Source organism: Bombina bombina, chromosome 5 (genome assembly GCF_027579735.1).
Source record: "Bombina bombina isolate aBomBom1 chromosome 5, aBomBom1.pri, whole genome shotgun sequence".
In the NCBI taxonomy this organism is placed as follows: domain Eukaryota; kingdom Metazoa; phylum Chordata; class Amphibia; order Anura; family Bombinatoridae; genus Bombina; species Bombina bombina.
Window position 1 is genome coordinate 702,910,038 of NC_069503.1, and position 23,904 is coordinate 702,933,941.

The window sequence follows — 23,904 nt, forward strand, 5'->3', positions numbered from 1 at the left end:
GCTATTCTCCTAATAATGAAGGAGTGACATATGTCTGAGATGCCGAAAAGCTTTAAAAAGAAGGACAGTGCAGCCAGCCGGCCATTCACTGCCCCAGGAGAAACCCCTGCCTATATAGACAATTCAACCACTCCACCAACAGTACCTGCTGTCCATCCTGCACTGACACCCATCTGGCCACGCGGAATGCTTCCCATTCATTCCAGTGCTGCGTATAGGCTCTCCATGTATTAGGGGCCAGGGATGCTTTCACTAAAGGGAACGCTGCTGCCACCCCCGGCTATCTGCCAGAGAAAAATAGGACAAGGTAGGTCATTAGTGGCCTCTGGAGGCACCAACCTCCTAAACTAACCCCATTGGAAACATGACTAGGCATCTCCAACTACATTGTTCACACCAGGGACATGTATAGCTACAAATTGGAGATTTAGCTGTAAGCAGCACAACACAAGATGCCTCAGATAAGGGATTACCACTGGGGAAGATGCGGACAACCTGTTAATGGAATACACCACACTCCGACCACTCCGGTTGTCCGACCAGAATATGATAGAGCGATCTCTAAGCTTATGCCCCCACAGCTCTACTGCTACAATAATGGGGAACAGTTCCAACAATGTGAGATTACGCGTCAAGTCTTGCGTGACCCACCATATTGGCCACAGCTCTGCACTCCTTTCACCATCCAAAAAGGCACCAAAACCAGCCCCCCCCCACGGCATCTGTGAACAAATGCAGGGCCTGGCTTGACATGGGCGGTCGCCTCCAAAGCAGAATACCGTTAAACTGTTCTAGAAATTGCTCCCAAACTCTCAGATCCTCTCTCATGTCACTGGTCACATTAATCTTGTGCCCTGCCCTGGGTCCCTTTAGCGGCGCCTCTACACGCCTGTTAAAGATCCTACCTATTGGGATCACGTGGCAAGCAAAATTCAATAGCCCCAACACGGACTGTAGTGGCTTCAAGGTCATCCATTTAGCTGCTGCAGCCATCCTAACCACTCCTTGCAAGCGGATGACCTTGTCCTCAGGTTGCCTACACTGCTTTGCAACAGTGTCAATCTCGATACCTAAGAATGTCAGTCTTGTGCATGGACCCTGAGTCTTTTCGTCCACCAACGGTTACCCGAATTCCTGCATAAGACCCTTCATTACTGACATGAACCTAGCACATTAACCCGCCTCAGCTGGGCCCACTAACAAGAAATCGTCTAGGTAATGGACTACCGCCCCATTACCTGAAGCAGTTGCTACGGTCCAGTGCAAAAATGAGCTAAAAGCTTCAAAATAAGCACATGAAACCGAGCAACCTATTGACAAGCACTTGTCAATAAAAAACCTCCCTTCAAAACGGCATCTCATCAGCCGATAGGATGACGGATGAATGGGAAGCAAACGAAAGGCTGACTCTATGTCCAGTTTTGCCATTAGGGCCCCGTACCTAGCTGCCCTGACTCTCTCTAAAGCCTGATCAAATGACTGATACCTCACTGAACTAACAGCTGTGTCAATGGCGTCATTCACCGACCGACCCTTCAAGTAGGACAGGTGCTGAATAAGGCAGAACTTGCCTGGCTCCTTTTTTGGCACTACTCCTAACGGGGATATTATCAAATCTGGGACTGGACTGTTAGTGAATGTACCTTCTATGCTCCCCAGGGCAATTTCTTTGTTCAGTTTTTTCCTAATCACCTCCGGAAATTGATAGGGGAACTTCAGATTCCGGTGCGTCATGGAACCTCTCCGAAATCCTTCATCAATTCCCACCCACAGCAATTCTGCGGCTTCCCTATCTGGGTAGGAAGCTAGCCACAGCCTAAGTGCGGGCAGATTCAGAGGCATTGGCGCTCTTGCTCCAAACCAAGCCTTTTGAGGGCCCCCAAGCAGAACCACCATCTCACTTACGCTTGCAGTCAAGCCCTAGATGAGGCCCCCCGCAGTAGAGGCATATGTGGCGAAAGGAGCAGTTAGTGCCCTTGTCACACTGGCGATCATTACATTTCCAGCACTCCCTACCATGACGTCTGTTCCTATCAGGGGTTTCCCGCTCCCAGGCCAAAATGTAGTGAGGGGATGCGCAGGAGTGTCAGCTCCCATTTTAGACCAGAGGTCCAAGTCCTTTGCTCCAAAAGACAATTCTGGGTAAACCCCCATCTTACGACGGAATTCACTGTCGTACGTGTGCCACATCCCTTCCGGATAGTGTCTATAAATGTAGTCTATGGTTTCCATATACTTAATCAACTCTATTGCCTGATCCCCCCTATGCTCTATGAGGCAACAAGAAAAGACGCTAAAGCAGTGCTGCCATTCTTCATATGTCTCAGGCCGCTTCAGGTTCTTTGGCCCCGTGCCATCCTCACTCCTCTCCCTCTCTCTGTATGCCTCGACTGACAGCTCAAATATGTTGACATACCTGCGCTCCATAATCTTCTTTGCTATCTTCACCTTCAAGTGGGTATGGAGGGGGTTCACAAAGCACTGGTACATATCCGCTTGTACTGCAGTCTTACGGGGCTGAACCGGTGATACCTTACCCACTGATGGCAAAAGCTGAGAAGACTCGCTACCCTGTGAGACCACCACCACCGATGCCCCTACTTCCTTGGGCAGGCCAACTGAACCAACTTCTCCTTGCTGAAACTGCCTATCCCACTGCCGTTTGCACCCTCTTCAGCATGCGGCATATGCTGCGCTGGCCCTTGCTATGTAAGCCTAACTCCCATTCACCCTGTCAGACCCGCTACTAGTGTCCCTTAGCTGAAGCTGGTGCAGTGTACAATGTGCCTTACCCACTCTGGGTGCCGCTGATGAGGACTGTCCTGGTGCTGCCATTGCTGCGCCCTGCTGTGGCGTGGGATCCACCGCTCCTTCAAGTGTAGAAAGCTGCTGAGGTGGGGGAATTGTTGCTGCCATCCCAGCTGACACCTGTATGGGCAAGGAAAAAAGAATGGGAGTACCCAGAGCACTCTCTGACATTGCAGTATTAGCCCCATGCAAGCCAGACCACGCACCACTCTCAGACACACTGACAGATCCCCTATTATCCATTAAACTTCCATCATTTTGGGAACGCCACCCCTGGATCCCCTGCTGACTTATCGCTGGCACAGTCTGCAAGCTCATATTACCAAGTGCGCGTGCACCTACATTGCCCTTTGCACTCCTGGACGCACCTACTGCCTGCCTGTCTCGTTGGCTCAAAGTTGCTGCCACTCCCCTTATAGCCTGCCTGGCCCTAGCTCTGCTGTGAGGCCCGGTTACCCCCATCCTACTTGGATTCAACTGCACTAGCGACTGGGATCTGCCTCCTTGACCCGCTGGCCTGCTCCTCTCTGCTGCGCCCAAACCTGAAGTGACGCCGTGCATGGGACCAGAAGAGACGCCAGTCGTGGTGCATTGTGGGACACCACGACCGGAAGTGGAGGCCGGTCGCCATATTGGAACACCCACGTGGAGCGCTGCCATGCAGGCCTAAGTCCCTGAGTACTGGGGGATACTGAGGGGGAACACCGGAGGCTGCCGACAGGGCCCACACCAAGGAAACCACAGCGTTAAGGGCCTCTGCTGGAAAGCCCATCGGAAATGCGGCCACAAGAGCCTGGTCAAGGCTCAAGCTAGACCCAGCACAGCTCGCCGCAACAGGGGAAGGATGCAAGGTGGGAGCAAGTGCCTGCGCTGGGGGAACTAAGGAACAGATGATAGGGGAGGAACTCAACTGAGTCACTGGCTGGGAGTCCTGAAGCCCACCTTCCCCGGGCCCCACCACCAATATGTCAGGGGAGAGAGGGACCGTGGGAGGGGAGGGAGAAGGAGGGATGAGAGGAGCCAAGGGAAATAACGGTTGAGACGTAAAAGAAGGAGGAGGAACGGCCTCCCCCTGCTCCTGTATACTCAACACATCTTTTCTTCTAGTGGTCCTGCGAGGAGGAGATGAAGACACGATCCTCAATCTCTTTGGAGCCACTGAAGAATGCCTGGATCTCTGCATCCTGGAGAAAAAACTTTGGCAGCCAGCAGATGAAAAAGAAGCCTGAAAAATGGCCGCCTGCCCTTAAATAAGGTTAGTAACCCACTCACTACATTGCAACAATGTAACATAACATGCATACAGAACTAGAACACTTTCCTTAGAATGCCTGCAGGGGTCAGGCCCTTAATTATTTTCCATACTGACAAGCAGCATTACACTGCCATTGTTGTAATTATGAGTTACTATAAGAAAAAAAGTAATATGTGCTTCTGAGGGAACAAAGTTATGTAATTCTATGAATTCACCTTAAAGAAAGTAAATGTGAGATATCCATGGGGGAGGCTTTAGGTATAAGATCCAAAGTGGTTCTAATGATTGGCACCCTGAGGAAGTCACTACTGAAAGGCATTGTGGGACGAAACACACAAAAGCAATTTGTTTTGTATACACAGACAATCCATGTGCAGCCTTATATTGTGAACCTTCTTAGAAAGCGGTATGCACATTTAATATCTTTGTGGGGTATATTACAGAGAACCGGAGGAGGTGGATCTTGAGAGTGGCTTGTTACACTCATGGGCATGCATTTAGCTCTGTAGCCTTGAAAGGAAAGCCATGTGACCGGAGAGGGTGGATCTTGAGTGCAGTTTGTTTACTGTAGTAGTTTGTACAACAAGCATTCATAGAACAATTATGTGTGAGTTAATACTAATATACAAGTTGATGCTTAAAGGATATAAGTGTAAATGAACTCTAACTATATTTGCATCCCACACATGCTTTTGCTCTGAATTGCAGACATCCCAACTCTCCCGGAAGGTCCGGGAGTCTCCCGCATTGAAATAGCGGCTCCCTGACACCTGCAAATGAAACACAATCTTCCGGAAATAGCGGTACCAGAGAAAATCAAATGTGTGCCTGCATATTTCATTTCTACCTCTAGGTGTCACTGTTCCATTATAGCTCAATGTAAATAGTTACTGTGTTCCTCTCTAGACTTTTTCCCTCCTTCCTGATCTCTACTCTACTCTAGCGCAGACTTGATATATATAGGTGAGTTGTGCAGACTCCCATACCTCTATATTGTGCAGGCTTGTGCAGGCTTCCATACCTCTCTATTGTGCAGGCTCCCATACCTCTCTATTGTGCAGGCTCCCATACCTCTCTATTGTGCAGGCTCCCATACCTCTCTTCTGTGCAGGCTCCCATACCTCTCTATTGTGCAGGCTCCAATACCTTTCTATTGTGCAGGCTCCCATACCTCTCTATTGTGCAGGCTCACATACCTCTATATTGTCCAGGCTCCAATACCTGTATATTGTGCAGGTTCCCATACCTCTCTATTGTGCAGGCTCCCATACCTCTATGTTGTGCAGGCTCCCATACCTCTATATTGTACAGGCTTCCATACCTCTATATTGTGCAGGCTCCCATACCTCTCTATTGTGCAGGCTCCCATACCTCTCTATTGTGCAGGTTCCCATACCTCTCTATTGTGCAGGCTCCCATACCTCTATATTGTGCAGGCTCCCATACCTCTCTATTGTGCAGGGTCCCATACCTCTATATTGTGCAGGCTCCCATACCTCTATATTGTGCAGGCTCCCATACCTCTATATTGTGCAGGCTCCCATACCTCTCTATTGTGCAGGGTCCCATACCTCTATATTGTGCAGGCTCCCATACCTCTATATTGTGCAGGTCAGGTGGCTGTGGAGCAACTTATGCCTGTAACAGAGGGGAGGGTGTCTTGTAATGGTGAGAGAAAGGTTATCTAAAAAATTATGTTTTCTAGTTCAGTTTTACAATTTCTGCCATGAGCTGTACAAAGTGTGGATAACATTATATATTTTTTTATATATATATATATATATATATATATATATATATATATATATATATATATATATATATATATATATATATATATATATATATATAATATACAGGTACATATATTATATATTAAAAACAAAATAAATAAATATATATATATATATATATATATTTTGGTCAGGTAACAGCTTAAAGGGACAAACCACTAACAAAACTGAAGATTTTAACAGACCACATTTACTTATAAGAAATGTTTTCTTGATAAAGGAGCATACAAAATGAGCTGCAGCTTTAATTAACTTTCTAGCTGTGCGGATCTTTGAAAAATCGAACTAGCATTTGCTAATAACACAGTGTTAAGGCTGTAGTGTAAAAGCCTGAAAGAATATCTGTGGCTTTTAGCAACTTATATTGCTACTAACCAACAGATGTTTCTATCTTAAGTTTATTTACTTAGGCAACCATGGGATTTATATCTGTTTTTGTTAAGGAGTCGGAGTTTTAAATGGGATAAATAAAAAGAATTTTGATATGCACTGGTTTTCTATAAAAAAAAATTATGTAAATAAATATTTTACACTTTTCCAGAAAAGTGTGCTGAAATTCCAGTCTTTTTTGAGAAATCATAGCTACTTTAAGCCCAATTGTGCCTTTCACAGAGTACTTTCCAGAAGTATATAAGTATAATCCCGGCTAACAAAGACAGTCCAGCCCCAAAATTACAGACAAGTTTCCTACAAGCAAGGGAAACGTCAACCCCAGACAATTGTTTTGGCCCCTTTGGACCTCGTTAGAGAGGCGCAGCTATATCTACGTCTGGTTTCCCCCATCACCCTTAGGCAGAATTTCCCCAGGGTCATAATACAAATAGAAACAGAAAGAGACGCAGTCTGCCAGGAACGAACAACAGCTCAGTGGCTTGTTGTATGACCCAATTACCATCTGGAAGTAGCTTATTTTAGCCCAATTGTAGAGGAGAACTTTTCTGAAGTATATCAGTCTCATACCACCTAACAAGGTTAGTCCAGCCCCTTAATACCAGGCAATACTCCTCTAAACAAGGGAAAAGTCTTCTAATAATAGGTTCGTTTTCAGTATTCAAATCTATCGTCTACATTAACATTGCTAGTTTTCAAATGCCTATATATTTGTTTATAGTTTTCTCTCCATAATACTTTGATACACGCTCAAGCTTCATTTAATGTAGTAATCAGCCTCCCCTTAATGTGAATACAATAATGTATCTTTTTTATATTATTACAAGACAATCATCTTTATGCGAGACATCACCTATTCATAGGTTAAGTGAGATACATTGGTGATCGCTGTTGTCTAATTGTAATGCTCGTGGGATATTCCACTATCAGACCAAACTTGGCCAGTAGTCTTCTTATCCCGGCATCAAGCTGTATTGATAGGGAATAACCCAGAGCAGAGAAAGTTCGCAAAATGAGGTAGGCGGTACTCATAATAGGCAGGGTAGTCTTTGGCGGCAACAGGTAGGGAATCCAGTGGTATGGCAGTTCAAGGGTAATCCAATAGAAGGACCGGAAACAGGCAGGAATCGGCAACAAAGGGAATCCAATAATTACAGTTCAGGAATAAACCAATAGAATGGTCAGGCAGGCAGAGTTCGGCAACAGTATGGCAATCCAGTACTTTAGGGGTTAAGCAAGCAGAGTAGTCAGACAGGCAGAGTTCAATAACAGTATGGCAATCCAGTGCTTTATGGGTTAAGAAAGCAGAGTAGTCAGACAGGCAAAGTTCAATAACAGTATGGCAATCCAATAATTTAGGGGTTAAGCAAGCAGAGTAGTCAAACAAGCAGAGTTCAATAACGTTATGGTAATCCAATAGTTTAGGGATTAAGCAAGCAGAGTAGTCAGACAGGCAGAGTTCAATAACAGTATGGCAATCCAGAATACAGTAACAATCACATCCAGGAGCACATTAAGTAACACCTATACTTGGGCAGTGATAGGTAGTAGAAAGTGAGCAACTAACATAGGCGCAGGTTTTGCGCCACAGTAGATCCTGACCGGCTTCAGAATGACAGGAGCATGCAGCAATGACGTCACCACCGCATACACACAGGAGCTGACTCTACCCTAGGCAACGAGCATAACAGCAGGTGCCACGTCCCTAGCAACAGCTAGAGTGGCACGGAATGACATAACCTCCCTCTAAAGGGTTCCCTCTGGGAACCAGAGTCAGCCTCAAAGGATGAGCAGCATGGAACCTGGAGACCAAAGATGGAGCATGCACAACACGAGCAGGAGCCCAGGAACGATCCACCACAGAGTAACCCTTCCAATGTACCAGATACTGCAGTTGTCTGCGCCTGTATCTGGAGTCCAGGATCTTAGCAACCTCATATTCAGGGTCACCATGGACCAGGAGTGGAGGAGGAGAAGCTCAGAGCTGTGTGTATGTGCAGGGTTTTGGGCAAGGCCACTTTGTAGGCAACAGGGGACAGACTTTTCATTACTTTGTAAGGACCAATAAACCTAGGCCCTAATTTGTGACTGGGTTGACATAGACTAATATGTCGAGTAGAGACCCAAACACGTTCACCTACCGAGATGGCACGTACAGAAGCTCTATGATGATCAGCAAACCTCTTGTATCTAGAGACAGCTGAACGTAACTGAGACCGAATACATTGCCAATGATTGGTGAGATTAGTAATGTGTCGGTCTGCAGAAGGAACCCCTGTGAAGTGAGCAGAAAGAGGGAAGACACAAGGTTGATAACCTGCTGCGGCTTGAAATGGAGAACATTGTAGAGAAGAGTGCCAATGAGTGTTCCTTGCCAGCTCAGCCAGGGGTAACAACTCAGACCAGTTGGTATGGAGAGAATTAACAAATGTTCTAAGATAGGCCTCGAGATCCTGATTTACTCTCTCAGTAAGCCCATTAGTCTGAGGATGGTAGCCAGAAGACAAGGAAACAATGGTTCCAATCAACTTTCAAAAGGCTCTCCAAAAGGTAGAGATGAATTGTGGACCTCTGTCAGAAACAATATTCACAGGAATGCCATAAAGTCGTACCACATACAAAAAAAGAAGAGACGATAATTCTTGGGCAGAAGGCAGCTTCTTTAGGGGTACGAAATGAGCCAGTCTGGAAAATCTATCCACCACAACCCAGATAACCGTATGATGGTCAGAAGGAGGGAGGTCCACAATGAAGTCCATTGTTATGTGTGTCCATGGTTGTTTGGGAATTGACAATGGTTGGAGCAAGCCAGGAGGCAAGGATTGGGGAGTTTTGTTGGCAGCACAAGTCCTGCAGGCTTTCACATAAGCCTGAGCGTCAGACTTCATAGTAGGCCACCATACATGTCGGGAAAGAAGCTTAAAAGTCCTTATCAAACCTGGATGTCCTGAAAGTTTGCTATCATGAGCCCAGGAAAGCACAGGAGTGCGTAGGTTCAGAGGTACAAAAAGGATATCGGAAGCCACGGGGGCTTCAGCAGGCTTTCTAGACTGGGCACGTTGCAGTCTTTGAAGAAGGGTGGTGCTCAGTTGAGCAACCACACAGGAGGGGGGAATTATGTGTTCAATAGAAGCTTCAGAGGAATCACTAGAGTGAGGAAACTGACGGGAAAGGGCGTCAGCCTTTTTGTTTTTGGTCCCAGGAAGATAAGAGACCACAACGTTAAACCGGGAGAAGAACAAGGCCCACCTGGCCTGTCGAGGATTGAGTCGATGAGCAGTCTCTAGGTAAATCAGATTCTTGTGGTCAGTAAGAATCTGAATGGGATTGGCGGTGCACTCTAGCAAATGACTCCATTCAGTCAAGGCCATCTTAATGGCTAAGAGTTCACGATTACCCACGTCGTAATTCCTCTCTGCAGGAGTAAAGCGTTTAGAGAAAAAGGCGACAGGGTGTAACTTGGAGGTTAAAGGATCCCTTTGGGTTAGAACTGCTCCAGCCCCTATCTCGGAGGCATCAACCTCTAAAGTGAATTGTAGGTCAGGATCAGAATGGCAGAGCACAGGAGCAGAACAAAAGGCTTTTTTCAGACGAGAGAAGGCATTTATGGCTTCAGGAGGCCAATGTTTACAGTCTTTGTTCCGTTTTGTCAATTCAGTGAGTGGAGCGACTGTTTGGGAAAAGTTCTTTATAAACTTGCAGTAATAATTAGAGAACTCCAAGAATCTCTGTAGTTACTATAATGAAGTGGGTTGAGGCCATTCCAGAACTGCAGTGAGATTAGCAGGATCCATGGCAAAACCATCCTTTGAGATGACATAACCAAGGAACTGGATCTGAACTTGATCAAACTCATATTTTTCTAGTTTGGCAAACAGAGAATTTTCTCTAAGACATAGAAGTAACTGTCTCATGTGTTTATGATGCTCCTCCAGGGTGGAGGAGATAATAAGGATATCATCCAGGTAGACGATGACAGTGCAATTGAGGAGGTCATAGAAGACATAGTTGACAAGTGCCTGGAAGACTGCAGGGGCATTACACAGCCCAAAGGGCATTACAAGGTATTTGTAATGCCCTGATCTTGTGTTGAAGGCAGTCTTCTATTCATGCCTTGGACGATACGAATCAGATTGTATGCCCCACATAGGTCCAGCTTGGTAAAGTAGCGAGCATTCTAAAGTGAATCATAAAGCTCAGTGATTAAAGGAATGGGATACCGATTCTTGATAGTGATGTTGTTTAAGGCCCTGTAGTCAATACAGGGTCTGGGCCCACCATCCTTCTTACTGACAAAAAAGAAGCCAGCCCCAGCAGGAGAGGAGGAAGGGTGAATGAAACCTTTAGCTAGGTTCTGTTGGATGTACTCCTCCATGGACTTGGTTTCAGCTTTTGAGATAGGATAAGTCCTCTCTTTAGGAAGTGGGGCTCCGGGAAAGAGGTCAATTTTGCAGTCATAAGGATGGTGGGGTGGCAACACATCGGCTGCTTTCTTTTCAAGCACATCTGTGAAATCTGCATAAATTGAGGGAAGGCTTGAAGGGGTCTGTAGACTGGCTATGGTGATGCAGAACAGAGGAGTAACCTTAGCAAGGCAGGAGTGGAAGCAGGAGGTACCCCAGGAGGCCAATTGTCCCTCAGCCCAGTCGAACTGTGGATTGTGTATATGAAGTCAAGGAAGACCAAGGATGACAGGCTGTGTTGGGGAATGAATGACCTAAAACTGCATCTGTTTGGTATGAAGGATTCCCACAGTCAGGGTAAGGGGCGCTGACTCAAAATTGATTAACCCTGAACCAAGGGGAGTGCCATCCTTAGTATTTATTTTGAAACAATGTCTTTTCTGCAGAAGAGGCAACCCAGCCTGAATCATAAAACGCAGTGATCCAAAAAGTTTCCAGCTGCCCCTGAATCAATGAAGGCTTGAGAGTGGACAGAATTCTGAAGGAAGGTAAGGGTAACAGGTACCAGGATCCGAGAGCAGTGAGGGGATTCAGTAGTGATCATGCTTAGAGGTACCCCAGTATTATCCTCTAAGCATTGGCTTTTCCCAGCCGAATGTCACAATTCTTTAGTTGGTGGGAGTAAGAACCACAATAAAAGCATATTCTCAATCTCCTTCTTCTCTGTCTTTCAGATTCTGTGGGTTTGAAGGAGGAGAGATCCATGGGTTCCTCTACTGGGGTAACAGGAGGTGCTGAAGGGGTATAGGATAGTGCAGAGACCGGATGGAAGCGAGAGTCTAGACTGATACAAAGTGTCATAAAGTCATCCAAGGAAGAAGGAACATCACGATAAGGAAGTTCATCTTTGATGCGTTCATGCAGACCTCTCCTAAAGGCTGCCTTGAGAGCACTGCCATCCCAACTGGTCTCAAGTGCCAAGGTGCGAAACTCTATGTTATATTGTGCCACAGTTCTATTGCTCTGGTGGAGATCCAGGAGAGAGTACTCTGCAGCAGAAGTACAGCCAGAAGTCCCAAACAAAAAGATAATGCAGAAATGATGGTGCCCGCCTCCGCCTGCCCTGGTAGCCGCAGCCCGGTGTTCCCGCGCGTCACACGGTGTCAGGAGAATGCAATAGTAGAATTATGAATAAAAGGAGGTATGAGGAGGTCTTTTCAACCCATCTTGAGAAAGGCTGTCAACAGCTGAAACGCATAGATGAATCAGTTACCTTTGCATTAAGAATTCCAAAAAACAGAGCACTCTGTATCAACTTCGGAATTCCTCAAGAGGTCTCTTTGTTTGCAAGTAAGTGCCAAGAAGTTTGTTACCGCATGTCACCAGGATCTATTAATATTTGCATCATTGTATCAAAGCAGCAAGTTATGTTTTAAAAGGATTGAAATTGTTTCCTGAAAAAACGAGAAAAACCTCTCCATTCATTGATACCCGATAATCCATCTTCCAGATTGGCTGAACAACTCACCACGTGACCCGGAACTCAGTGAGCAGAATACAGGGTATACGCTACAACGCTAAACCTGCATTAAACAAGGGCTCAACGGAGGGTCGAGACGTGGTGTTTTTTGTGGATAAAAAAAGTTTGGTAAGACCGGACTAAATACAGCTTCTGCATCCTGGGTGAGTGGTGACTTTCAAACAAATATCTATTATTGGCACATAGACTGCAACATATTTTCAACCCCATACCTCCATCAAAAAGTATATCAGGATTGTTTGCTTCACATTCACTGGTTATTGTGGACATATCGATTACAAATATTATTAACTTTATATTTTTATTCTGAACCGCATCGTATTTTTTGGGACACATTACTAGAATTATTGAAAACATATATTTTTTACATTCATTTTTCAATTCATTTTAAAATTCTGAGCATTTTTCTACCACCGGTGGTCATTTCATATGTTTTTTCTATTAATTTTATATGTTTTTATGTTTATTAAACTGTTAATAATTTAATTTTTTATAAATTTAATTTCTTTGCATCTGCAATTCATTCACTGCTTTTTAAACCTCTCTTAGCTGCTTTTTTTAGCGCACCCTTACTGTTGTTATTAATTTATTCATTTAGGTATATCTGTGGGATTATACTTATTTAGGGTTGCCACCGCTAAGATTTGAACAGGTTTTTTTTGTTAGTTATTTCCTCTACTGGGGTAACTGGAGGTGTTGAAGGGGTATAGGATAGTGCAGAGACCGGATGGAAGCGAGAGTCTAGAATGATACAAAGTGTCATAAAGTCGTCCAAGGAAGAAGGAAAATCACGATAAGTAAGTTCATCTTTGATGCGTTCATGCAGACCTCTCCTAAAGGCTGCCTTGACAGCACTGCCATTCCAACTGGTCTCAAGTGCCATGGTGTGAAACTCTATGTTATATTGTGCCACGGTTCTATTGCTCTGGTGGAGATCCAGGAGAGAGTACTCTGCAGCAGAAGTACAGCCAGAAGTCCCAAACACAGAAGATAATGCAGAAATGAAAGCATCAGCATCATTCAGGAGTGGAGCGTTCTGTTCCAAAAGGGGGCCTTGTCTTTCAGTAAGGAAATGATAAAGGTGACCCTTGACTGATGAGACTGGAAGGTGTGAGGATCATTGCAAAAGGGCAGCCTGCACTGGTAAAGAAAACCACTATTCTGTAGTACCTTCATACTTGTCAGGTAATGGTATCTGGGGTATACTTCCAGAAGCAGGGGAAGTTGCAGTACTAGGAGCAGAAACTGGCAGTACAACAACAGGAGCAGTATCCTTCGCTGCAACTAGTGAGGAGAGTTGAGCGGTTATAGCCTCTAGTTTGGAATCCACACTCTGCAACTGTACAGTATGGGTTCCCAACATCTGTCCTTGAAGATAAACTGCTCTTGCTACCTCATTTGGGTCCATGGCCCAAGTATAATGTAATGCTCATGGGATATTCCACTATCAGACCAAACTTGGCCAGTAGTCTTCTTATCCCAGCATCAAGCTGGAATGATAGGGAATATCCCAGAGCAGAGAAAGTTGAGGTAGGCGATACTCACAGTAGGCAGGGTAGTCTTTGGCGGCAACAGGTAGGGAATCCAGCAGTATGGCAGTTCAAGGGTAAACCAATGGAAGGACCGGAAACAGGCAGGAATCGGCAACAAAGGGAATCCAATAATTACAGTTCAGGAATAAACCAATAGAATGGTCAGGCAGGCAGAGTTCGGCAACAGTATAGCAATCCAATGGTTTAAGGGTTAAACATGCAGAGTAGTCAGACAGGCAGAGTTCAGCAACTGTATGGCAAACTAGTATTTTAGGGTTAAGCAAGCAGAGTAGTCAGACAGGCAGAATTCATTAACAGTATGGCAATCCAGTATTTTAGGGGTTAAGCAAGCAGAGTAGTCAGACAGGCAGAGTTCAATAACATTATGACAATCCAATAGTTTAGGGGTTAAGCAAGCAGAGTAGTAGGACAGGCAGAGTTCAATAACAGTATGGCAATCCAGAATACAGTAACAATCACACCCAGGAGCACACTAAGTAACACCTATACTTGGGCAGTGATAGGTAGAAAGTGAGCAACTTACATAGGAGCAGGATTCGTGCCACAGGAGATCCTGACCGGCTTCAGAATGACAGGAGCGTGTGGTGACAACGACGTCACCGCCGCACGTACACAGGAGCTGACTCTACCCTAGGCAACGAGCAGAACAGCAGGCGCTGCGTCCCTAGCAACAGCTAGAGCGACGTGGTGTGTCACTAATTTCGTAGATAGTCTAATAGGGAGGATTTATTGATAGTTATACAGGCTCAATTCAAAAGGGATATTGAGTACTGGGGTGCAAACTTTCATACTTTTTGTGGTTTGTGGATAAAAATGTCATATATGGTTAGACCACTCGAACAGCATTTTTCACTCTCCTATGCGCTAGCTATAATGTCAACATGTTAATATTATATCGGTTGCACTATTCTATGTATACTTTTATGCTGTATAGTAGAACTTCATTTTGGAATATTCTTTTACTACATTAGTTCATAGGACTCACATGTGGTCCTTTTCTTGCAATATATAAAGAAAAATAAGCTGCTAGATTACGAGTTGTGCGTTAGGGTTAAAAAGCAGCGTTGAGAGGTCCTAACGCTGCTTTTTTTTTTTTTTTTTTTTCAAAATAATTTTTATTTGTTTTAACAAGTATAACAATAATTGGGGACTCGCAGGTCCCCTACACATTATAGTACATATCATATCATAAAGTACTAGAATAGAAAAATAGAAAAAGTACAACTGAAGCGTTGAAGTATCAGAGGTAGAAGTCGATACATTTCTGAGAAATTATCAAAGAAGGGTGGGAGGGGGGGGGGAGGGGAAGGGGGGCTCATCTATATGGATAGGGAAGGTGGGAAGGGGAGTTCCTATCGGGAATCATCTGAGGCAGAAGAAGCGTGCGTTCTTATACTCTGACCTGGGGGAGCCATGTGGTGTCGTGTGTGTCTGTCCAGTCAGCCCAAACCATCTCAAAAAGGTCACTTCTGTCCAGACTATAGAATATGTCTCTTTCCATAGCCTGTAAGTAGGCCATATTTCTAAGAATATCAGGCCAGCTAGGGGGAGAGGTTTTCTTCCAGCATCTAGCAATACTAGTTTTAACTGATGACAGGAGATAAACACAACACCTTGGGCATTCCCACCAAATGTGGAGCATGCTTCCCTGGGCGCCGCAGTCCCTCCAACATTGTGGAGAAGATGTTGGAAACATCTTGGATAACCGCACTGGGACCAGATACCATTGAGAAATGACTTTATAGTGTGTTTCGAACATTGTCACACAGTGCAAAGATTTTTTGGTTAGGGTGAGGGACCCCTGCCAGGCGTTAGCCGAAATTCGAGTGTGAAGGATAGTATCCCACTTACGCAAGTGTGGGGCCAGGTCTGGGGGCACCGTACCCTCCAGCAGACAATAATGTCTTGAAAGGGGCTTGTGGAGTCTACGCCCACCCTTCCCTAACGCTGCTTTTTAACGCCCGCTGGTATTACGAGTCTTGCAGGTACAGGTGTACCGCTTACTTTTTTGGCCAGACTCGGAAATACCGCAAATCCACTTACGTCAATTGTGTATCCTATATTTTCTATGGGACTTGCATAGCGCCGGTATTACGAGTCTGACCAAAAGTGAGCAGTACAGGCTCTCCTGTCAAGCCTGTTACTGCATTTAAAAGTCAGTAGTTAAGAGTTTTACACTACAACGCCGTAGCATAAAACTCTTAACTAAAATGCTAAAAAGTACACTAACACTCATAAACTACCTATTAACCCCTAAACCGAGGCCCTCCCACATCGCAAACACTAAAATAATTTTTTTAACCCCTAATCTGCCGAACCGGACATCGCTGCCCCTATAATAAACATATTAACCCCTAAACCGCCGCACTCCCGCATCGCAAACACTATTTAAATATTATTAACCCCTAATCTGCCGGCCCTAACATCGCCGACACCTACCTACATTTATTAACCCCTAATCTGCCGCCCCCAACGTCGCCGCCACTATATTAAATGTATTAACCCCAACACCCCCTAACTTAAATATAATTACAATAAATATAAATAAAATTACTACAATTCACTAAATTATTCCTATTTAAAACTAAATACTTACCTATAAAATAAACCCTAAGCTAGCTACAATATAACTAATAGTTACATTGTAGATATGTTAGGGTTTATTATTATTTTACAGGCAACTTTGTATTTGTTTTAACTAGGTACAATAGTTATTTAATAGTTATTAACTATTTAATAACTACTTAGTTAAAATAAAGACAAATTTACCTGTAAAATAAAACCTAAACTGTTACAATTACACCTAACACTACACTATAATTAAATAAATTACCTAAACTAAATAGAATTAATTACAATTTAAAAAAATTATCTAAAGTACGAAAACAAACACTAAATTACAGAAAATAATAACATAATTACAAGATTTTTAAACTAATTACACTTACTCAAATCCCCCTAACAAAATAAAAAAGCCTCCCAAAATAAAAAAAAATCCCTACCCTACACTAAATTACAAATAGCCCTTAAAAGGGCCTTTTGCGGGGCATTGCCCAAAAGTAATCAGTTCTTTTACCTGTAAAAAAAAATACATTTCCCCCCCCCAACATTAAAACCCACCACCCACACAACCAACCCTACTCTAAAACCCACCCAATCCCCCCTTAAAGAAACCTAACACTAACCCCTTGAAGATCACCCTACCGTGAGACGTCTTCACTTCACTTCATTGTATTATTTTTTTACAGGTAAAAGAGCTGATTACTTTGGGGCAATGCACCGCAAAAGGCCCTTTTAAGGGCTATTTGTAATTTAGTGTAGGGTAGGGCTTTTTTTTATTTGGGGGGGGCTTTTTTATTTTGTTAGGGGGATTAGAGTAAGTGTAATTAGTTTACAAATCTTGAAATTATTTTATTATTTTCTGTAATTTAGTGTTTTCTTTTCTGTACTTTAGATAATTTTTTTAAATTGTAATTAATTCTATTTAGTTTAGGTAATTTATTTAATTATAGTGTAGTGTTAGGTGTAATTGTAACTTAGTTTAGGTTTTATTTTACAGGTAAATTTGTCTTTATTTTAACTAGGTAGTTATTAAATAGTTAATAACTATTTAATAACTATTGTACCTAGTTAAAATAAATACAAACTTACCTGTGAAATAAAAATAAAACCTAAGATAGCTGCAATGTAACTATTAGTTATATTGTAGCTAGCTTAGGGTTTATTTTACAGGTATTTAGTTTTAAATAGGAATTATTTAGGTAATTGTAGTAATTTTATTTAGATTTATTGTAATTATATTTAAGATAGGGGTGGTTAGTGTTAGGGTTAGACTTAGGTTTAGGGGTTAATAACTTTATTATAGTGGTGGCGACGTTGTGGGTGGCAGATTAGGGGTTAATAAGTGTAGTTAGGTTGCGGCGACATTGGGGGCGGCAGATTAGGGGTTAATAAATAAAATGTAGGGTTCGGCAATGTTGGGGGCAGCAGATTAGGGTTTCATAACTATAATGTAGGTGGCGGCGGTGTCCGGAGCGGCAGATTAGGGGTTAATAATATAATGCAGGTGTTGGCGATGTCGGGGGCGGCAGATTAGGACTTAATAAGTGTAAGATTAGGGGTGTTTAGACTCAGGGTTAATGTTAGGGTGTTAGGTGTAGACATAAAAAGTATTTCCCCATAGGAATCAATGGGGCTGCGTTAGGATCTGAACTCTGATTTTTTTTTCAGCCGGCTCTCCCCCATTGATTCCTATGGGGAAATCGTGCACGAGCACGTTTTACCAGCTCACCGCTAATGTAAGGAGAGCTGGTATTGAGGTGAGATGTGGAGCTAAATTTTGCTCTTCGCTCACTTTTTTTGCGGCTAACGCCGGGTTTCTAAAACCCATCATACCAGCGCTGTCTGCAAGTGAGCGGTGAGCATAATAAACTGCTCGTTAGCACCGCACCCCTGTTAACTCAAAACTCGTAATCTAGGTGAAGGTTTCCTCTCTCTTATGGACCTTTTATCATATGAAGCATAATGTGCCTATGTATGTATATTTTGTAACAGAATTATATTTTTTGGATTGTTTGTAATTTTGCTATTAATCCTCAATAAAAACCTCAAAACATGTGCTGTGGTAGAGTAAATTGTGACAAATTATTATTTTTGGGTGTTAATAAATAAGACTGGGATAAAAAGAAAAGAAAAGAAATAAAGACACACATCATAACATATTGGGGTCCATTTATGAAGCAGCAAATGCTGCTTCGGAGTCACATTGTTTCAGGCTCGCCTGAAACGGAATTTAAGAAGCAGCGGTCATAAGACCTCTGCTCCTTAACTTGTCCGCCTCCTTTAAAGTAATGGATTGAAATCATCCTGATCGGATCTGATTGGGATGATTGACAGCCACTGCTAGCGGGTCACTGGCAGCCAGTGATCAAGGGCCGGCATTGCACAAGCATTTTACCAGAAATGCTTATGCAATATGCTGTCTGCATTTAGCAATGTCGAGCGGATATGATTCGCTATAGCAAATCATGTCTGCTCAACATATGATAAATCAACCCCATTATGTATTTAGTGGTTATAAAAACAGGTGCTAAATTATTAAATATATCTATACATGGGGCATATTTATCAATGTGCGAGTGGACATGATACGAAGTAGCGTATCATGTCCGCTGCACATCGATAAATGCCGACAGCATACACTGTCAGCATTTATCATTGCACCAGCAGTTCTTATGAGCTGCTGGTGCAATGTCGCCCCCTGCAGATTCGCGGCCAATTGGCCACTAGTAGGGGGTGTCAATCAACCCGATCATATTCGATCGGGTTGATTTCTGTCCACGGCCTCAGAGGAGACGGACAAGTTATGGAGTAGCGGTCTTTAGACCGCTGCTTCATAACTTCTGTTTCCGGCTCGCCGGAAACAAGGGGCATCAAGCTTCATACAGAGTTTGATAAATATGCCCCATAGCCTTATTCTGAAATGGATAAGAGTTATTTTGACTGGGTCTGATCAAATGTAAGAGCTGAGTTTTAATTTGATATAATTCATTTAAATAATCTTGCCAGCATGTGTGCAACATGAGTTATACCATGCAATATAAATACTCCAGTGTTTCTTCCTGTTTTTCATGCATCTGTATTGCCCTGCATTTAGCTACTGCATTTGTAAGTACCTATACATTTCACAAATATGCTTCTTATTTTGCAAAGCAGAGATCAATACTGGTGCAATATTGTAAGATAGATTACATGATATTAAAATGGAACCCAACCACAGGCACCAAATTCAACACCAAAGGTATAAAGAAACACCGGAGTTGTAAAATAAGGCTTTAGGGAACAGAAAACAAAAAGGCAGCAGTAAACAAACCAAGCAGGAACAAGCAGCAACTCAGTGGAACGTCATGGGAGCGAAATCAAAAGCACAGGAAGAAGAGAGGAATGCAGTGGTCTAAGGGAAGACAGGTAAAGTGCCTGGTCTTTGGAAAACAAATAGCAAAATAACCAAACAGCAGTCTGTGCATCTGGAATTAGTAGTGTCAGTATGTGCAGTGAGGAGACCTGCCATGAAGTAGGTTTCTACATATGGGGGGATATTTATCAAAGCCTCAACAGCAAATACGCCGGCATTTCACAGCGTAATTGTTGCAAGCTTCATCCGACCTAGTTAGCAAAGCCTACAGACCGGCAAATGTTGAAATTTGTGACGTAACATACGATTCCCTGGTCTAAATCTGACGCAGATTGGTGCTTACGTCATTACAGATGTTCCGAATACACATTCAGCTCTATTTGACACCTTTTCCCAGTTATCAAACTTTTAACAAGTACGCTCGTGGCTATTCCGGCCCAGCGTACCTGGTTTTCAATCCGCCACCCTGGAGGCCGCGGATACTATAGAAATCAATGGGAGTCTGAAAGCAGCGAAAGCTTATGTTCGATGCTGCCAGATATCCCATTGATTTCTATGGATGAAAACAAGTTACGTTTACACCTAACATAAACCCAGAGTCTAAACACCCCTAATCTGCCTCCCCGACATCGCTGCAACCTAAGTTATTAACCCCTATCCTGCCACTCCCCGACACCACTGCAACATAAATAAAGTTATTAACCCCTATCCTGCCACTTCCCGACTCCACTGCAACATAAATAAAGTTATTAGAAGATCGAAGAGGCTGCTGGATGAAGACTTCTTGCCGCCTGGATGGATGTTTCAAGCGGGACTTCAATAACTGTAAGTGGATCGTCGGGGGTTAGTGTTAAGTTTATTTAAGGTTTTTTTGGGTGGGTTTTATTTTTAGATTAGGGTCTGGGCATATACAAAGAGCTAAATGGTTTTTTTTTTTTACAGGTAAAAGAGCTGATTTCTTTGGGGCAATGCCCCACAAAAGGCCCTTTTAAGGGCCATTGGTAGTTTGTTGTAGGCTAGAGGTTTTTTTATTTTGAGGGTCTTTTTTATTTTGATAGGGCTATTAGATTAGGTGTAATTCTTTTTATTTTTAATAATTAGTTTTTTTATTTTTTGTAATTTAGTGGGGGGGTTGTAACTTAGTTTCTTTTTTTTTTGGTAATGTAGTACTTTTAACACGGTTTAATAGTATATTTAAATAATTTGAGTAGGATTAGGGTTTTTTAATATGTAATTTAGTTAATTTAATTGGTAGTTTAATTGAATTGTAGTATAATAGTTAGGGTAGGTTAATTAATATTTTAAAATATTTTATTTTAATTCTACAGGTAAGTATAAATTTATTTGAAGATAGGGATGTTGTAATTTTATTTTAAAGTTAGCGGGTTGTTAGGTTTAGGGGTTAATAGTTTAATTTAGTTTATGGCGATGTGGAGGGCTGACGGTTTAGGGGTTAATAGGCTTAGCTAGTGGTGGTGATGTGGGAGGCCAGAGGTTTAGGGGTTAATACATTTATTTAGTGGCGGTGGTGTCGGGGAGCGGCAGAATAGGGGTTAATAACTTTATTTATGTTGTGGCGGGGTCGGGGAGCGGCGGGATAGGGTTAATAACTTTATTTAGGTTGCAGCAGGGTTGGATAGGGGTTAAACATTTTAGTATAGTGGCGGCGTTTAGTGACAGGGTATAAATAAAGTTGGTAAAAAGCCGAATAGACGCAAGATCAATGACTGTTAATTAACAACAGTCCGATGCTCATCGCCCCGTACTTGGTGCACGTCTTTTTGCTGGCTTTTTTATAAATAAGGAGCCGCGATGTTAGGCGATGTAAGGTGAGCGTATTGGTGCCAGCGAATGCAACAAAGTTGAGGCTTTGATAAATATCCCCCATAAACAGCTATTGATTTGCAGTGATTAGAAAAAACAAACAACAACAACAACACAACAAAAAGCATAAGTTACAGATTAGTTTTTCGCCTCACTAGGGAGAGTGGGACAAACATAATGTTTGCACAATAGCAAAATGTGTTTAATGTCCTTTAACCATTCGGTGTATCCTGAAACACAACAGTAAATCACTAATTTTGCTGAAAATATTCCCATTTATCACATGAATATTTCTATCGGGTTGTGCTATTGGCTAAGTCACCCTCTGCATAGAAAAATGCAGTGGTAAAGTTCCCAAAAAACGAATGCATAAACATTTTGTATATTTTTAAGTTTTAAAAAAGTTTATATTAAGTGAATGTTATAAGGATATCAAGCCCAAATATTTTCTTTTGTGATGCAGACAGAGAATACAATTAAAAAAAAAAAAAGTTTCCAATTTACTTCTATTATCAAATGTGCGTCGTTCCCACTGAATTATTAGTTGTATAGATACCTAGGTTGGCATCTGGAGCACTACATGGCAGGAAATAGTGCTACCAATAGTACTATTGCAAATGGATAACATTTTTGCAAAACATCTGCCATATAGTGATCCAGACTCATCCATGCTCTTGCTCTTATACCCCTGCTTTTCAACAAAAGATACCAAGAGAACAAATACAAATTGATAATAGAAGTAAATTAGAAAGTTGTTTACATTGCATGCTCTATCTAAATCATGACAGATAGGTGTTGGGTTCTATGCCCCTTTAATGACATATTTTATAAAATATAGATTTTGTAAATTACACACATAGACAAACTTCAGATTCTGCGTAAGAATATAGAACATGGAGCACCTACAAAAACTGAAGACACCATAAAGAAGTCTATGAACAACACCCCAGCACCGTTTGCAAAGAAAGATTAGCTTTATTATTGAAATGTTGATGTGATGTCAGTGGTACGTGGATACAGAGCCCTTAAAAGGATGTTGCGCCTGATTTCCACCTTATACATTTCTATTGAACTAAAGCAAACTTTGAAGTCTTTTTTGTAGACATGTCAGTGCTTAACTTAAGCACAAGCATTACATTTTATTTTTATCTTACCATCAGTAAAATATGCTGAAATAATAATCTGTGTTATCAGTATATTCTTCTGCATGCCAAAGCATATTAAAATCTATTGCTAGAATAGCAAGAACCTTAAAATTCACAATAAATATATTACAGATAAAACAAAAAGCAACAAACTGTCAGGCTGAACCAACACAAATTCTTTTGTTTGGGATGGGATATCAAACTACATCAAAGTATCTTTATAAGTGTTTCTCTGTTTAGACCTGCTGGAATCTGGGCTTCCTTCTGACTTTGCTTTAAAGGGATATGAAATGCAAATGATTTATTTCATGATTCAGATAGAGAATACCATTTTAAACAACTTTCCAACTTAATTCTATTGTCAATTTTGCTATATTCTCTTGGTATCCTCTATTGAAGGAGCAGCAAAGCACTACTGGGAGTTAGCTGAATGCATTGGTAAGCCAATAAGGTTTATATGAGTAACCACCAATCAGCAGCTAGTTACCAGCTCCCGAGCCTATCTAGGTATGCTTTTCTTCAAAAGACACAAATAGAATAAAGCAAATTGTATAATATAAGTAAATCGGAAATTTGTTTAAAATTGTTTGCTCTATCTGAATAATGAAACACATTTTTTGGGTGCCATGTCCCTTTAACTAAACATTTTGTTATACTGTATCTCATTAGTGGCTGCAATGATTTGCACATCACAGTCAGGTATTGGTCTAGTAATCCCCACTCACTGTTATAATATTTCATTTCTACTGTGGAAAAGAAAGGAAAATGTTTGTTACAGTGTTTCATACATGGAGAATATTAAAGGGTAGCTAAAGTCAAATTCATAAATGATCTTTCCTTAGTTTGCAAAACCTTAACTGTACACATGTATTCAGATGACACTATAATATATGCAACAAAACCAAACATATCACAACTTGAGGCTGCGTCTCTGCAGGATTTATTAGAGGTCGAAAGATGGATCTGTAAAAATAAACTGGTTCTCAACACTGAAAAAACAGTAACCATGGTTTTAGGGATGTATCAAAAATAAAAAAAATAACGCAGAGTTAAACATAATTACATTATCAAACTGTAGACAGGCCCATTTATAAGTACCTTGGTATTTGACTTGATCCTAACCTGTAACATGGACCTCTTATTGACAAACTATTTTCCAAACTGTGCCCTAAAAAAAATCCTTTTTAGAAATAAATCCTGTCAAAATCTTGAGTTTAGGAAATGTATTGTACAACAAATGCTGATCCCGGCAATCGATTATGAGGTTGTTGTTTATGCG